Source organism: Lygodium microphyllum, chromosome 3 (genome assembly GCF_053477565.2).
Source record: "Lygodium microphyllum isolate KBCC chromosome 3, Lygodium_microphyllum_v1.1.10, whole genome shotgun sequence".
In the NCBI taxonomy this organism is placed as follows: domain Eukaryota; kingdom Viridiplantae; phylum Streptophyta; class Polypodiopsida; order Schizaeales; family Lygodiaceae; genus Lygodium; species Lygodium microphyllum.
Window position 1 is genome coordinate 33,676,952 of NC_141137.1, and position 18,155 is coordinate 33,695,106.

Here is an 18,155-nt window from a genome sequence, read left to right on the forward strand (position 1 = left end):
CTGATTACAACTTGGTTACAGCAACAACATTTATTACAAAATTGAGAAATGCAAATTAACACACAACCTTGGATAATGGACATCCTCTTGGCTCCAAAACCGACACCCCTTTTGGTATTTCTTTAACTTAATTAAAGAAGAAGTTGATGTACAATGGGATTTTCCCAATCCATTTCGATATTCCAACTCTCCTTTTTGTCTAAAATGACTAGCAAGTCTTCATTCTAATTTGCCCCTTGATTTGGCCAGTCATTTGGCCTTCACCTAGTTTGATGGAGATGGAAAATGCCCCAAATTCATTGATTTGCTGGTCCCTCCACTTGAATTTGACTGAAAACAACTTCTACTTTGTTGAGTCTAAGTCTTGGAGCTCCCAATTTTTGGTACACTTCCCGAGGCTGCTACTAAACCCTAATTTTACTTCAGACTACGATTTACAGCTGAGAAATTTCAGGCCTCTAGTGATCTCAAAGCTGTAATCTTCGGAGCAAGGTTGTAGAAAGGCTAGGAGATGAGAGAGAATGCTAAGGAGAGAGAAAATTCGGACTATCTTCACAAAGAACTAAAGAAGATCAATCATTTACTATTGCTGCCCTGTCTCAACAACCTATAGATGCTAGTGTGTGCTATTGATTGGTCTTCTCTTGCCCCCTGTTGGCTGCCTCAAAAGGTTCTCCAATGGCTGCAAATTAGACAACAGCATCTCCTCCCTCTCTCTTGTAAGCTAAATGCATTGAATGCCTCTCTCTAGCCTCTAAAGACGTTTTTCACTCTTGCATGGGTATTTTTGACAAGTGACAGCCTTCCCAAATGGTTTTTACAACATTATTCATTATTAAATATTAACATTCAATCTTTAAATACTGAAAATTAATCTAATAATTCTTTAGGTGCCCAGAAAAATAATCTGACCGACCAATAATTGAATTGGCTAGGCAACTTCCATTTCTGAGTGTCTTTGCACCATCTTTTACCATCAGATTGGCATTAGGTACTATTAAATGCTACTTCTCTAGTGTCACCAAGACTCACACTTATAGCCAAATGAATGATCTACACCAACAACTAGCACCAGGTACCACCAAGTATCTGTGCAACATAACTTATAGCAACATTCACCTTTAACATCCCGTGATTTCCTTGAGTCTCGAGCTCATATATTTACTCTAACCCCAATTATATCTCACATGTGTAACATTTACTTAACCATGTGATTAAAAATTAATCCACATGTTAAGTGAGATTTCAAAAATACATATCCATTGAACCCTTCTGACCTTGCCCAAAATTAAATGTGTCCATTCATAATTTAATTGGCTAGTCCAAGTCAAAGAGTCAAAAAGTGGGCTAGTTGGAGCTTAAAATCCAAGGAGGCTAGGATAGGAATATGGCATCCAAGGCATAGGTACACTCCAAAGTGCCATATAGGTACAAATGGATGGAAAACACGCAATTGATGGCTATTATGCACATGCAAGAACATGCTCAGGTACGGTGGCCAAAAGTGGCATGTTTAAATGTACGAATCTATAGTACGGATACGTATAGTATCATACAATACAAATCATATCGTACAATCAAGTCCATACAATGGACGGAGCCAACCATGGTGGATAAAGAAGCCATAATAGCTGCAATATCATGCATAATAGCTACAATATGTCATGCACATAAAATACCAAGATATACCTAACTACAAGCTCAAAAGAAACCAACTAACAGCAATAGGAGTACCCCACAAAGCCAAACAATGGCCAAGATAGCATCAAAGCCCAAAACTAAGATAAATGCTCAACAAGCAACCAAGAGCTGGCCGCCAGGCAAATTCCTACACTGCCCCACGCCTGTAACCGCTCCCCCCCCCCTCGCGCTACCCCCGTCTCCCTCGCCCTACGGCCCCATCCGACAGGCCCCCACCCACGTGTTCCATCGAGAGCTGACCATCCGTGGAGTCCAGCGCCTCCCCCACCGCCAGAAAACAGCATTCGCCCCTCCTTGCCATCGCTCCACCCCCCCCCCCCCCCCAGTTGCTCCCTCCATCTACAGCAACACTTCCCCTCCTTTGACAATACAGCAACATGATTGGTAGGTTCTCAGCAAGGACACACAATAAAAACCTATGGTCAGATGTCGGTGCATTTTGCGAGTGCCCTCCAGTCAAACACCTCGCGCGTTGTCCTCTCTGAGGAAGAGCTCTTAGCAGTCCGTGACATAGAGCTAGAGCTGAAAGAAACAGCGATCTTTGGTCAGGTGGTAGGACACTCCCCATCTAGGGCCCAGCTTCAAGATTGGCTTCACTCCACGCTACACATTGGCACAACACAGATCGCAAAGGCAGTTCTCATGGGTCAAGGGATCTTCATGGTACAACTCACCTCGGCAGATGCAGCCCGTGAGCTAGTGGATAGCTCACCCTATGCTTCCACGAAGGGGGTCATCTACGTGGTTTCCTGATACAATGGCTTCACAGTGGAGGCATTCGCACTCCATAACAGGTTTCTTAGACATCCGGTCACCCTACTCTTCCCCGGACTAGCAGCAGTACCGCCAGTAAGTGGAGGACTTTGGACGGCTCATTGGCACTATCCTTCCCGCCTCCTTCGCAGACGCAGTGACAGCCGCAGGAGTCCCAAAGGTACGGGTGGCAATGAAAGAGACAAAATATACCACAGTTTCTAGAGACTGAGGTAGGCGGACACTCTTTTAGGCAGCAGGTTATTGTGACTGGGCAGCCAGGGCATTGCCTGCATTGCCATGACTTTGAGCATCAAGCAACAAATTGCACACACTTCAGAGCCAAGGCGGCTTTGCCGACAGGCTCACAGGTGGATGCTGACAGCTTTACACAGGTCCAAAGACAACAAAGAGGGAGAGGGCAAGGGGAGGGGGGCAGCAGTCAGCCCCTCAAACACAACCACGACAGCAAGGAGCAAGAGGGCGAGCGTCGCCCTCCCGGCAGAGCACCCGTGCCCCCCTCCCCTCCTCGTCCCACCCAGCAGAACCACATGCCTCCACATCCACCTCCCATGGAGGCGTCGTAGGCCACCTCACCCGAGGGCCCACAGCCCCACATCCACTCCCCACAGTTTCCCCCCCCCCCCCCCCCCTCTAGAGCCATCACTCCCCCCCCCCCACCCGCCTTGTACCTTCAACCACCCCACCATCCCTCGATCCTCCCCCTCCCCACCGATCAGTCCCCCTAATCCCCACCCAGTACAGGTGACCCCCCCCCTCCCCACAAGAGGTGAGGAGCCCCATACGCCGACATCCTCCACTCACCAGCAACCTAGTCCCCCCCCCGCCTTCCCCACACAGCCACCAGCTCATCTGTCCATACCACTTGTCACACTTTCCCGAGACAAGCGCAGGTGCTACCATAGGAGTTCTTTCGCAATGGTCAATGGTCCTACCTAAGAGTTGCGGAGCGCAGAGAGTTCCCACTACCTTTGGAGGTGGGGATCTTCATGGTATGCAAGTCAAAGCGGCAAGGTCCACCTACTAGCACCACCGGATGGACCAAACTATTCTTTCTTTCTTCAGACTTCTCATACAGGAGACTGGACGATGACAGATAGAGGAGAAGGTGAAGAGTTAGGTGGCAGACCATATCTCCCAGTGGATGGGAGAAGGACTAGCACTCTTTTTCCAACAATGGCCAGGTTGCATGATGGACATTAACTGGTGGACTGGAGCCAAGGTCCCACATCTTAGCATTATCTTTCGAGCCCCTCCGCAGTGGAGAGCTCCGATGGATGTGATCGAGTGGCCCCTAGCACAAGCAGCCCGTTTCTACCAGTATACAAAGTCACGCCTCTCAGCCTGGCTCATAGATGCCCTGGTGGTACCACCAAGAGCATCTATCACCTCCATGGTCCTTGCCCGAGGGCCACCATGGGGGAATGGAGTTCACCATCCAAGCCTACAACAAAGCAGATCCGCATGCCCCATAGCTCTTCTTCTTCGTCAGCACCTTCCACATTGAACAGATGCCTGTTCAGTCAGTCACAAGTTTCCCTATGAGTTCACATCTTGCATCTCGGAATGTGAACAACCTCCACTACAGTGGGGCACGTGGTTCCAGGAAGTTGATTATTCGGCAAGAGTTACAATCTGCCCTCACCGGACGGATCGACATCTTACTTTTGCAGTAGCACAAGCTCACTCCCGCCCTGGCCCATCGGGTAGGGAGGATACTCCTAGGCAGTTCACACACTTACTAGGAGCACACCATCGACGCCCACGACAGGAGTGGAGGCGTATGCACCTCTATTGGCCCGAGCATCACCGCCTGAGTACATGACCATGGGACGATTATGGCACGGAGGGTTCTATGGATCAGATTGGATATTGGGGACTCGTGCCTTGGAGTCCTCAATGTCTATGCCCCTACTGAGTTTAGGGCACGCAACAAGTTTTGGGTGGAGATCGCAATAGGACTCCCAAAGATGGACTCCTTGATTATTGGAGGAGACTTCAACAACCTGGAGGCCTTAGAGGACCAGCAGGGCAAAGGCAAAAACTACCAAGGCATGGCTGGAGAGGAGCAAGAGACATGGGAGGTCTTCCTACTAGTAGTAGGAGCACGTGACGCTTGGAGAGACCCAGCTTTCCACAGAAGGGAGAGGTCGTTGGACTTCTCTTGGGGATACAGGCAGCTAGGTGGAGTTTTGCTAGAGCGGCTGGACAGGTTTTATGTGGGAGAGTGGGGATGCTCTCACGAAGGCCAGGGAGAGCAATTGGCTCGCACCACTTTGTCTGATCATTGCCCGGTTCTCCTAACACTTGATGCCCCAGCCTCTGCACTAGACACACGATCCTATCAGATCCCTGACTCAATCTACAGGAGGGAGGAGATGAAAAGACAAATTGAGCAACTCTGGACTAGGAAGTGGGATAGGAGGGACCGGATCGCAGAGGAGGTTACAGAGGTCTTAGCCGAGTCGAGCAGTATCTGCTAGGAGGCAGCCCTACAAGCCAAGCAGTAGAGCTAGGAGGAGGAGAGAGTACTCTGGCAAGACCTAGCAACCACGCAAAGACTACTACAGGAGGCACCAGGGAGTCCCATTCTCCACAAACAGGAGGTGTACGCATGAGCAGCCCTCGCCGACCTAGAGGACAAGTGCTTGGAGTTTTCCTTCTGCACCTCAGCAGCCTTTTGGGCGCGGAAGGGGGACATGATGTGCAGGGAGTTTTTCTAGGTGCATCAGCCCCACACCTCAAGAGAGCAGATACACAGCCTTCGGGATCAGTATGGGAGGATTCGCTCTAGCCTAGATGAGGTGATGGAGATTGCCACTGACTACTACACACACCTTTTCCAGCGGGAGAGAGCCTCAGCCAGAGGATAGCGATGTAAACAGCAAGTCTGGGACCACATCCCATCCCTCGTCATCATAGAAGAGATGGGACACTCCCTCCCAGACCGCTTCATAGAGAATGAACTAGAGGAGGCTTTCCATGCACAAGACGGGCAAAAATGCCCAGGAGAGGATGGTCTTTCTAAGTCCTTCTTCACTACCTACTGGGAGGTGGTGATGAAGGATCTCCTACTGCTAGCCTTTCAGGAGATTTTCAGCTCAAGACGGATGCCAAGAGTCTATCAATAGGTCTTATCAGTCTCCTCCCCAAAGGGGGAGACCGGTTGGAGCTGTCCCAGTGGAGACCGATCACCCTGTTGTCAGTGGCCTATAAGGCACTGGCCAAGATGATTGGTAGGCGACTTCGCCCTATGCTTCGAGACATCATTCATGACACACAGGCGTGTTTTGTCTAGGATAGGAGCATCCTAGACAATGTCTTCACCTTCTTTGAGGCAACAGAGTAGACCCAGCATAGTGGTCAGGGATTGGCAGTACTACTCCTGGACTTTGAGAAAGCCTATGACAGGGTTGACTAGGACTTCTTAGAGGGCACCGTAGTAGGTTGGGCTTCCCCCATGCATGGATCCGTGAGGTCTCCACGCTTCACAGATCGGCTACCAGCAAGGTTCCCATAAGTGGCAGGTGGGGGGAGGAGTTTCAACTAGAGAGATCAGTCCGACAGGGCTGCCCTCTGGCCCCGTATATGTTCCTACTCTTTGTAGAGGCGATGTCTCACTTCCTCAGGTCATGTGTGAGTGGGTTACATGGCCTACAACTTCCGGTGAGAGAGGAGACAGAGCCGTTAGACTCAGAGTATGCAGATGATACAACACTCTACATAGAGGACGATGAGCTGATGTTGGAGAGAGTGAGACTAGCTCTCGAGGTGTTTTGAGCTGCAACGGAAGTGAAAATCAACTGGCGAAAGTCAGTTGGTTTCCTTACAGAACCGGACTCTAGCACGGAGTGGGGCATCACTTGGGATTCAGATGGGTGTGCAGAGGGCAGACCGTCCATTACCTAAGGTTCCAGGTGGGACTCGACATCACTCCTGCCAAGCAATTTCTTCCAGTCCTTGACTCTATTCGGCGGAAGCTGACCTACTGGAGTATTGCTCGCCTTTCCCTAGCGGGCCAAGACCTGATGGTTAACCAGGTTCTCCTAGCGACAGCTTGGTACATCGCCTCGTGTTGGTGCTTTTCCTGGTCCTGTGTAGTTCAGCTTCGCTGCCTAGTGTAGAATTTTCAATGGGCCGGATCAAACGGTTCCAGGGACTCTTGGGCCAAGGTGGCATAGGTGACTATCATCTAGCATCGGTCAGAGGGAGGGCTTGTGTAAACACCCCGAACAACATAGTATGCTTAACAATTATAATATTCGCTTGTTTTCAAGATTTAATATAAAAGAGAATGAACACTTAAAGCTGAAAATAAAAATTACTCACAAAATTACAGCCATGAAAATGTAAAAGTAATGGAGACAAGATTGAGGGTTGAAGAAGGGCAACCCCCCCCGAAGAAATGTATTTCTAATCAACCCAAGTCCCTTAGGGAAGAGCTCAGTTACAATCCACCTGAGAGTGAGAAGTAATTCTCACTCTCACAAGATCATGCAAAGATGTACAAACACACATGCATTATCTATTATGCAATGATAAGAACTGATTTCTTTACAATATGAGAGAAGAAATAGGGGAAATCAGCATTTCTTCATCGTTGAACAGTAGTACATGGATAGGGCTTGCTTCTTGTTGCTAAAATGGAAGAAAGAGCTTGAGAAGGAGGTGTTATAATGAATTTACAGGCTTGCTGTCCTGTAAAACAGCAGTGATAGAAGAGGGAATATGGAGGAATTTGATAATGGAGAAGTGGGGGATGATGATGGGGATGGATGGGGCCAGTTTCTGGCTATCTATGGGTGCTATACATCAATTTACAGCAAAGAAAAATTATGCTGAATGAAGAAAAACGAGCTCTTATTTATAGGAGAGGGAAGAGCTAGTACAAAAGGAGAAAGTGGAGTAGCACAAGACAAGTGTCCAGCTACATGTCATGAGATGTGACTAGTGGTGGGACACTTGGAAACTTATGTGACAAGTGTCTTGACACTTGTCTCTTCTCTATGGCCTTCCTTTTTGGGCTGAATACTGTCAAGAATAGAAACAACCAAATTTAGTAAGCACAGTCAGAGTACAAAACTTACTATTTTTAAAATGACATTCCTATTTTTTAGGACTAGCATTTTTAGGCTAATTCGAGGCTCCTAAAATTTAGGGACCCCCCCAATATGGGTGTCATATGAAAGCTTTTTCCGTGTACATCACAAAAACGGTATCAGAATCTTCATATGACTTTCCTATGCAAAGAAATGTGCATTTCAAGCTTTCAGCCCACACATGCACATTATACAAGCATTTCATGATCATGCCATCTTGTTGATTGTAACTGTCTGTTCTGGTGGATCTAGCCCACACTTCAAGGCATCAATCTTTTCTGTGTGCGAGTCTAACCCTGATATGCGTGAGTTCTGGTCACAGGCACCCAATCGGGCCATATAGGTGAAAGTGTGAACTATCTTTTCTCTAACCCACCGCGTGGGTCCACCATAACCTGTGACCACTCATCAGTGGCCAGCTCCAATGCACTTTTCTTTATATCTAATTAGTGCAAAGGAGATAAATTTAATAAATCATTATATAGACAAATTAATGAAAAAGGATACAAATTCTGTTTCTATAGAGTTGTGACAGCCCTCTGGCTTTTATTCAGCTGTCCTCAGCTGAAAAGCTTCTTGATATGGCTGAAGAATGTTTGGGTAATCCTTCATGAATTTTTCATCTATCCACTGTGCATCTGTTGTGGGTAGATTCTTGAATTTTAGTAAGAATTTTCGTGTCACAAGGCCACTTCTCGTGGTTCGATCCTTGTGAAACAAAATCCGTTCAGGTTCCAAGAGTTGCTCTGTTTCTTCAACTTCTGGGGGATCTTCAGTAATGGGTTCCTTTGGTTCTGGTCCTATGTAAGGTTTTAGCAAACTTACATGAAAAGCATTGTGTATTTTCCAATGAGCAGGAAGCTCAAGTCGATAAGAAACTTCATTTATTTTTTCAATCACTTTGAAGGGTCCAAAGTATCTACTGGAGAGCTTTCGAAAAGATAAATTTTGATCGGAACCTTGTTTGAGCCTGCTTTTATCAAACTTTAGCAAGACATATTGACCTTTTTCAAAAGCCAAAGGTCTTCTTCGTTTATCTGCTTGCTTCTTTTGTCGCTCTTGGGCAACTTCGATAGTGGCTCGAACTTGATCCATTGCGGTTTTTAAATCTGAAGCAAACTCATCACCAGCAAAAATCTTATCTTTAGTGCGAATAATTGGAGGAGGAATCACTTTACCCTGTACTATTTCATTTGGAGCTTTCCTTGTGGATGAGTGCACTGTATTGTTGTAAGCAAACTCCAATAATGGAAGATATTTCTCGCATTGTGACTTATGTTCACTAACATAAGCTTTCAACATATCCAAAAGAATAAGATTCATCACCTCTGTTTGGCTGTCAGTTTGAGGATGAAAAGCTAAGGAGAACTTTAAAGTGGTTCCCAAATTCTCAAATCAAATAAAGCACCCCAAAAGTTACTTGTGAATTTGGAGTCTCTATCTGAAATGATCTCAGAAGGCATACCATGTAATCTGAAGATATGTTGAATGAAAAGTCTTGTAGCTTGTGCGGATTTCAATGTTTTATGACATGGAATAAAATGTGATTGTCTGCTGAATCTATCAATTATGACCCAAATCATATCATGACCTTGAGGTGTTCTTGGAATACCTAAGATGAAATCCATTGTGATAGATTCCCATGGATCTTTGGGCATTGGAAGAGGTTGCAACAATCCTGGAATCTTCTGCCTATCATACTTGGATTTTTGGCATACCAGACAAGCCTCAATGAAGTTATGTGTATCTCTTCGTAATGTTGGCCAATAAAAGTAGCACTCAATTGCACTTAGAGTGGCTGCCCTCCCTCTATGCCCTGCATAAGGGGGTTCATGACTTTCTTTAAGCACCTTTTGTTGAACAGGAAGAGTGACACAAAGGCGATTGTTCATGAGAAGGTAACCGTCTTTGATAAAATAATCTGGATGAGAACCTCCTTGCTGTAAATTTCACCAAATTGCTGCAAAATTAGTATTTTCATCATAAGTATTCTTCATCGTTTGAAAACCTTCATGATGAGCCACTGTAATAGTTGCAATGCGAGGCACTCTAGAAAGTGCATCAGCAACTGCATTTTGTTTCCCTGGAGTGTACATAATTTGAAAATGAAACATAGACAAGAAATTTTCCCATCTTGCATGTTTCTCCTGCAAATGCTTTTGAGTCTTGAAATACTTCAAGCTTTGATGATCAGTTTTAATAAGGAATTCATTGCCTAAAAGATAATGTTTCCATATCTTTAAAGCATGAACCACTGCTAAGAGCTCCTTTTCATAAATGTCATACATTTTCTCCACATCATTTAGACGACGGCTTTCAAAGGCTACAGTATGGCCTTCTTGATTTAGCACTGCACCAATACAATCACCACAAGCATCTGCTTCCACCACTAATGGTTTTACCAGATCTGGAATGATAAGAACAGGTCCAGAAGTAAGAGCTGTTTTCAGCCTTGTGAAGGTTGCCTTCTCTTTTTCCTTCCATTGGAAAGAGATTTTCTTCTTTGTAAGGTCATGAAGTGGAGAAGCCATATGTGCAAAATGCTTGATGAAGCGGCGGTAATAAGAGCATAAGCCAAGAAACGATCGCACCTCATGTACATCATGAAGATGAGGCCATTCTTGGATTATCCTGATCTTTTCAGGATCCATCTGAATCCCTTCAGAAGAGATGACATGCCCAAGGTAATTTATTTTATACATGAAAATTTCACTCTTTTTACCATTTACCAAGAGTTGATTTTGTTGAAGTAATTATAGAACAATTTCCAAGTATTGATGATGCTCCTCTTCATTCTTGCTAAAGACAATAATATCATCAAAGAAAGTACCGACATATTGTCGATGCTCTCTAAAGATGCGCTCCATCATTCAATTAAAGGTGGCTAGTGCATTGGTTAATCCGAAAGGAACCACCAAGAATTCATAAAGACCATATGAAGTGCGGAAAGCAGTTTTGTGTACATCTTGTGGTATTACCCTAATTTGATGATAACCACTCTTTAGATCAATGCGGCTGAAAACCTTTGAGCCTTCTAGACGATCCAAAATGTCGTCAATTCTGGGAATAGGAAACCGATTCTTCACGGTGATTTTGTTGAGGGCTCGATAATCAATGCACATCCTGAATGTGCCATCTTTCTTTTGAACAAGAAGAACCGGTGAACAAAATGGTGAGCTACTTGGCCTAATTAGCCCACGGTTGAGTAGGTCTTTGACTTGCTTTCTGATTTCTTCTTGTTAAGGACGGCTCACACGGTATGGTGCTATATTAGGAGGAGAACTGCCTGGGATAATATCAGTATGATGGTCTTCTGGCCTTTCTGGGGGAAGCTAATAAGGAAGATCTTCCGAAAAACGATCTTTATACTTTTCCAAGAGTTGAAGTCGCTCTTGGTTTTCAACATTCATATTATCTTTTACATCAGTGACATAAAGCAAACAACATTGAACACAATCCTTAATTGCTCTAGAGACTTGCATATGGCTTACCATAGGTATGGTGTCTCCAGAAACTCCAGCTTGGATCTCGTACTTCTTGCCTTTGTTGGTGAGTTCTACCTCTTTTTCTGAGAAAAGATGGTTGAATCTACTCTATGATTCCAAGGCATGCCAAGAATCACATCGCAACCATCAAGGTCTCCGATACAGAAGGTATCTTCGTCACTGTAACCTTGAATTTGAAACTTGAGCTTGCCAATGTAGGGTGTCACAGTCTTCACTGTGTCACCTTCATCAGCATTTAAAGCTTGGCAAACTTCTGCCGGAGTGTCCATCTCTCCATTCTTTAATCCAAGCTCTTTAGCTAATTGCAAGGAAATGATATTTTCATTCGCCCCAAGATCTATCAAGAATAGTGCTTACTTACCTTGCAACTATCCCCAAGCTTTTAATAATTTGCACGTCTCTGGAGTGTGAGTTGTGTTTGCAACTACATCACTGATAGCATTGATTTTCACTGGCAACTTAGGCTTGTTGTCAGAAACCTTGCTTTGTCCCTTTTTTGGACATTGCTTCGCTATGTGGCCTGTTTGTCCACATTTAAAGCACTTCCCTTCTTTCATGAAGCGTTGCTTTTCTTCTTCGGAAAGTTGCTTTGCTTGTGGGTATAGATTGAAGCGAAATTGAGGAGCATTAGGAGGTGCATAGGGCTTCATCTTCTTTTGATTTGATGGCTGCTTTTGCCGCTGTTTTTGTCCTTCATTTGGGGCTGAATACTCCTCATCATCAGCTACTCTCTTCTTATCATTCTTTTGGAATGATTTGTTGCCATTGTGCTCCATTTCCCATGTCTCAGCATGGTCAATGAGTTCCCTGAGACTAGAACAATGATAATGATTAAGAGCAGTACGAAGTTTAAACTGCAAACCTCCTTGAAACTTCCTAAGCTTTTCCGAACTGCTGATCTTCTTGAAATGTTGGACCTTCAAAAGTAGCTCCCAAAATCTCTTGGTATAGTCACCAAGTGACTCATTTTTCCTTTGCCAAAGCCGATCCATTCCATTTTTACATCTCTTTTGAAATGAACAGGAAGAAATTGGCTTTGTATCATGTAAACAAAGGACTGCCATGATTTTGGGGCAGCATGATCATATTCCAACCCTGTCCACCAAGTATGGGCTAAGTCAGTTAAATGTAAAGCTGCAAACTTAATCTTTTCTTTTTCTTTATACTTGTCACGACCATACAAAATTTGAAATTAACAAATAAACTTCAGAAGAAGATCAGGATTTCGGGAACCATCATACATACTGAACTTGATCTTCTTTTCAAGTTGAGATAGTGACTTAGTCTTCTTCTTCTTCTTATGCCTTCGTCCATGCCCGGATCTTGAGGTTGAAGATGATGAAGTGCTTGATGGGGATGAAGATGGAGACAAGGGTGAAGAATGTCGACGCCTTTGACGATGATGAGGTCTTCCACGAGAAGGGTGTGACTCTTCATCACTAGAAGAGGGTCCATCAGAGTAGGCGCCAGATGACTTTGAAGAAGAGGATGAGCTTCAACGCGATCTCTTTCTTTGTCTTGAAGTAGAATGGGACTGCCTCTTAGAAGTAGTTGGACTTCTTGATCGGCTCCTTTCATTGGTATGGCTTTGTGTCCTTGAAGCAGATGGGCTTCTTTCCTTGAATTCTTTGGGATTCTCAACTTTTTCTAGTTTGAGAAGTTGGTCACAAATTTGCTGATTCTCCTCTCTAAGACTTTGAATGGCTTGAAGGATAGCACTCGACTGATCCATTGAAATTCTTAAGAAAAAAAATATGCTCAAGAACTCAATGCAAGGGCTGAAAACAAACAAACTTATAATTGTAAGCACTACCAGTGTTGGGGTGAGGACTGAGCCAAAGCTCTAATACCACTGTAAACGCCCCGAACAACGTAGTATGCTTAACAATTATGATATTCGCTTGTTTTCGAGATTTAATATAAAAGAGAATGAATACTTAAAGCTGAAAATAAAAATTATTCACAAAATTACAGCCATGAAAATGTAAAAGTAATGGAGACAAGATTGAGGGTTGAAGATGGGCAAACCCCCCCCCAAAGGAATGTATTTCTGCTCAACCCAAGTCCCTTAGGGAAGAGCTCAGTTACAATCAACCTGAGAGTGAGGAGAAGTAATTCTCACTCTCACAAGATCATGTAAAGATGTACAAACACACATGCATTATCTATTATGCAATGATAAGAACTAATTTCTTTATAGTATGAGATAAGAAATAGGGGAAATCAGCATTTCTTCATCGTTGAACAGTAGTACATGGATAGGGCTTGTTTCTTGTTGCTAAAATGGAAGAAAGAGCTTGAGAAGGAGGTGCTGTAATGAATTTACAGGCTTGCTGTCCTGTAAAACAGCAGTGATAGAAGAGGGAATATGGAGGAATTTGATAATGGAGAAGTGGGGGATAATGATGGGGATGGATAGGGCCAGTTTCTGGCTATCTGTGGGTGCTATACATCAGTTTATAACAAAGAAAAATGATGCTGAATGAAGAAAAACGAGCTCTTGTTTATAGGAGAGGGAAGAGCTAGTACAAAAGGAAAAAGTGGAGTAGCACAAGACAAGTGTCCAGCCACATGTCATGAGATGTGACAAGTGGTGGGACACTTGGAAACTTGTGTGACAAGTGTCTTGACACTTGTCTCTTCTCTATGGCCTTCCTTTTTGGGCTGAATACTGTCAAGAATAGAAACAACCAAATTTAGTAAGCACAGTCAAAGTACAGACCTTACTATTTTTAGAATGACATCCCTATTTTTTAGGACTAGCATTTCTAGGCTAATTCAAGGCTCCTAAAATTTAGGGATCTCCTAAAATTTAGGGACCCCCCCAATATAGGTGTCCGAAAAGCTTTTTCCGTGTACATCGCAAAAACGGCATCAGAATCTTCATATGACTTTCCTATGCAAAGAAATGTGCATTTCAAGCTTTCAGCCCACACATGCACATTATACAAGCATTTCATGATCATGCCATCTTGTTGATTGTAAAGGTCTGTTCTGGTGAATCTAGCCCACACTTCAAGGCATCAATCTTTTCTGTGTACGAGTCTAACCTTGATATGCATGAGTATGGCACCTAATCGGGCCATATAGGTGGAAGTGTGAACTATCTTTTCTCTAACCCACCGCGTGGGTCCACCATAACCTGTGACCACTCATCAGTGGCCAGCTCCAATGCACTTTTCTTTGTATCTAATTAGTGCAAAGGAAATAAATTTAATAAATCATTATATAGACAAATTAATGAAAAAGGATACAAATTCTGTTTCTATAGAGTTGTGACAGCTTGGGATCATAGACCCAGAGTATCAGAGTCTAGCCCTTTTGGGCAAGCTAGTAGTCTGCGGTCTCACACCAAGAGGGCAGACCTGGAAGGTCCTATTGCAGAAGGGTCTCCAGGAGTGTAGATCAAGGCTTGGCCGTGACTAGAGGCCGTCCTTGAGATGGATCGTTAGGACGGCCCAGATCGCACTGCCCAAATCCTCCTTCCTCCACAGCCTACTTCGTGTGTGGCAAGGCCTCCGTAAGGCCTTAATTGAAAGTCCCCTAGCTTGCCAAGAGGAGATAGACCGCCAGCCGATGATCTAGAACCCCCAGGTCAGAGATTGGGATGGGGTACCGATTGGTGAGCGCCCCCACATCCACTGGACTGGTTAGGAGGCCAACCCTGCTTATACCATCAGGACATAGCGAGAGGTGTACAGGACGGTGGACCAAGAGGTGTTGCAACAGGCATCAAGTTGTCAAAGAGGAGTTGAGTTGAGGAGAAGGGAGATTGATGCAGCAATATCTCAGGAGTGGCTTGACCCCCCGATACAAGTGCTGGTAGGCATTCCGTTGTAATCAGTCTTTTTTTAGTAATATAATCAACCACATTTTACTTGCCAAAAAAATAAGCAACCAAGATATGGTCAACTACAAGACCAAAAATTGCAAAACCAAATGCTCACCACAATAACAAAGACAAAACTATGATAACGCAAGTACTCTTTAGTGCATATCAATCCTTTTGTAATTGTTTTCGAGATTTTCCAATTACTAATCTAAAGCAAAACAATCTCCAAAACATATATATCTTATTTCTATAGTGTGAAACCAATTCTAGCTCGATTAATCATAATCCAAAAGAAGCAAAAATGAGTTTCTATGATAAAATAGATGCCCTATGACTTCTAGAAAATCAAAAAACGTGAGAGAAATGGGAGAATAGCCCAACACCTTAAATTTATCACAGTGGACTGTTTTCATCATAAACATCCTCCTAGAGCATCCGAATACGCAATATAGCCCATAGACAACACTACCTCAATAAACCATCAACTCTCTCTTTCTCTCTCTTCTCTTTTATATAAATTGTAGCAGACCATTTGTTTAAAAGCCTTGCTTAAACGGTAAACCCTTACTTAAGCCCTATGCTTTCAGCAAGCAGGCCCCCTACTTCCAAATAACAAGTTATCCCTCTACTTAAGCAAATGTACTTAAATACATCAAAACCATGTATCAAAACCTCTTCTCAAGCATCTAAAACCAAGCTATTTTATTTCAATTCCAACCACAAATGGTTACTTAAATATAACCAAATCAAGCTATGAAAACCCCCAAATCAAGTCTCAATGGCTCCTTAAGTTGGAACACCTATTTGACTTAGATATAGAGCTCAATGATAAGAATAGTCCCCTATCAAGGTGCGGACAACAAGCACAAATGTCGTAGAAGAAGCTCAAATCCTTAATCTTTGCGACAAAGCTTTAAGTCCTTGGGATCCTCGATCCAAGCATGATCTCCCACGAACGCCGCTACTTTGATACCGGTTGAGACAAAAGCAATGATAGGATGTGAGGTAGAAGTTGTGGAGCACAATAGGGTTGAGAGAGAAGCATAGAAGAGAGTTCTTATGGATATAATGAATTGTACTCTTATTTTTTTTAATCTTCACTTATATATGATTGTATAATGTGTACTTATACAAGGGGTGCCCACCCTACTATTAGCCATTGGTCTTTATCCCAACAAGAGTAGGACAACAAACTCATTAGAGACATTATACTGGTAGAACAATAATCTACTCAATCAATGGGTTAGTCAAACAAGCAATAAAACTAGTCGAACTATTCCATCAACCTAATTAAGGCACCTCTTCTCGCCTTTAGCATCATCAATCTTTGTCATCCTTTGCTTGTCTTCCGAAGTGGCATTCACACCCACAAGTAGCGGACAATGCTGAGAATTGAGATCATGGTTTGTGACTTCAAGCTCCGAAGACTCATGGTTTAAAATTACTAAAGATTGAGCAAAAGTCTATCCTAGATAAGGTGTAATTTGTGGAGACAAAGTATGGTGCTATGCCAAATTACGTAAGGCTGCTTGTGCAATGTAAATAAGCAACTGGACAGCCTTTAAATTTGTGCATACAACAACAATTACTGCTGTGGCACACGAACAAGAAGATTTTTCACCTTTGGTTTCTCTTCTCTGTTTTGAGTTGTGCTTTTTTTTTGCAAACTAGTGTCTCATAGTACAGCCCAACCTTGTAGACTCATATCCACATAGGCTCTTTGACCTACTCACTTTTAACGATTATCACCCCACTATAGAAGGTTGCCCCCATATCACGTTGAGTGACACTGTACATTGAAAGAGATTAAACCCCAAACAGTAAACCTAATTGCCAAGTTAATCTATAAGTACCGGCACACTGCCCAATATTATCCACTAGAATTCAGAACTTTTCACTGATATGTTTGTATTTGAGTGGGTTGTTCAGCCAGTTTCTATAGAAAATAAAGTGAATATAGCACCAGTCTTGACAAGCCAAAGCTTGCACCCCTTCGATGATGGCAAAGAAACCCTCTCCTTATTCAATAATTAGAGAAGACGTGTCACTAATGACTTTAAAATGTTTGTCTAATGTTGAAGGTGGTGGTGCCTTAACCACAATCCTCTAAATGCCTACAAAAGGGACACTTCTATGACTTGCTAACTTGGAGAAAGGACATTGTCTATGATTGATTCTTCTTCTCTTCCACCTTGTTCTCCTCCTTTCCCTTCTGCTTTCCACCCCCACATGCTGAGGCCCTAGCTCAAATGTTTTGGTGTGATAGCACCCAAGCCCACCACCAAATATCTCAATGTGAAGAGCCATATGCTCAAATATAAAAGAGCTAAGTCCTTTGATTTTGAGTGTCCAACACAAGTAGAGCACATCGTACGTCAGGTAAGGAGAATGTGTTGGCAAGGTGACAACCACTGCTCCAACGTGGTTCCCACACGTAATTATTCTCACCCAGAAGCTGTTCCACCTATGCGGTGTGATCTTTCTTGAGTGTTAGACTCAAAAACGGACAGGTCCACAATACCCGAAAAGAAAACTGAGGGGATGTACGCACCTCGCATAGACTGAAATCTTGCACAAGAGCTTTAAGTAACAACAAGATTTGTAGCTGGATGAAAGACATTTATTTACTCTTCGCCAGGTCAAAGTCTACAAACTATGTTCTGGCACTGGGAAATTAGAATGAAGCGCAGCGTGAGCTGATTATTGATTAGGAGACGAACGTAAACTTGAAACCAACCTGGTTTTCGCGCAGGGACGAGATGTTTAAGCGATCACGGAGAGGCAATACGCAGTCGATCCGAAGCGACAAAGATCGAATTCCAACAAGAGAAGGTATGATCGCAGAATGCCGGCGAGCTTCTGACACCTTTCTCTTTCTGCAGCGGCCCAGTGGATCTGGAATCAGGATTCTGTACGCTAATTATTCTTTCTCATTTAGCCCCCTTTTTCCCTCGTCCAATTTTAGACTTCAATTTTAGACTTGAACCATAGAGCCTTTAGCCTTTTTTTTTTTTTAAGGTAATCATTTTTTTTCTAGTTTATAACTTCTGCCTGCACTATTTTGTGGACAATATGGACTATAGGAAAAATGATCTAACCTCGGTGAGAGAGAGAGAGAGAGGGGTTCGAGCTCAAGGCCAAAACAGTAGCAACCCTCAAAAGAGTGTCATTTCTAGGCTCCAGCTAGGACCCACTAGTTACAAGGCCCATGCTTTAGAAGAAAGGTTACACAACAACTAGAGG

General features: G+C 43.7%; 1 protein-coding gene across 1 annotated transcript in view; it reads right to left on the reverse strand.

Moving 5' to 3' along the window:
* LOC148038211 (cytochrome P450 family protein) overlaps positions 1-17,863 on the reverse strand; it is a 34,998-nt gene extending 17,135 nt beyond the window's left edge. Inside the window, exon 1 of the mRNA XM_087670019.1 lies at positions 17,650-17,863. The gene's annotated coding sequence lies outside the window, so the exon portion shown is untranslated. The remainder of the gene's footprint in view (positions 1-17,649) is intronic.
* Positions 17,864-18,155: the final 292 nt, after the last annotated feature.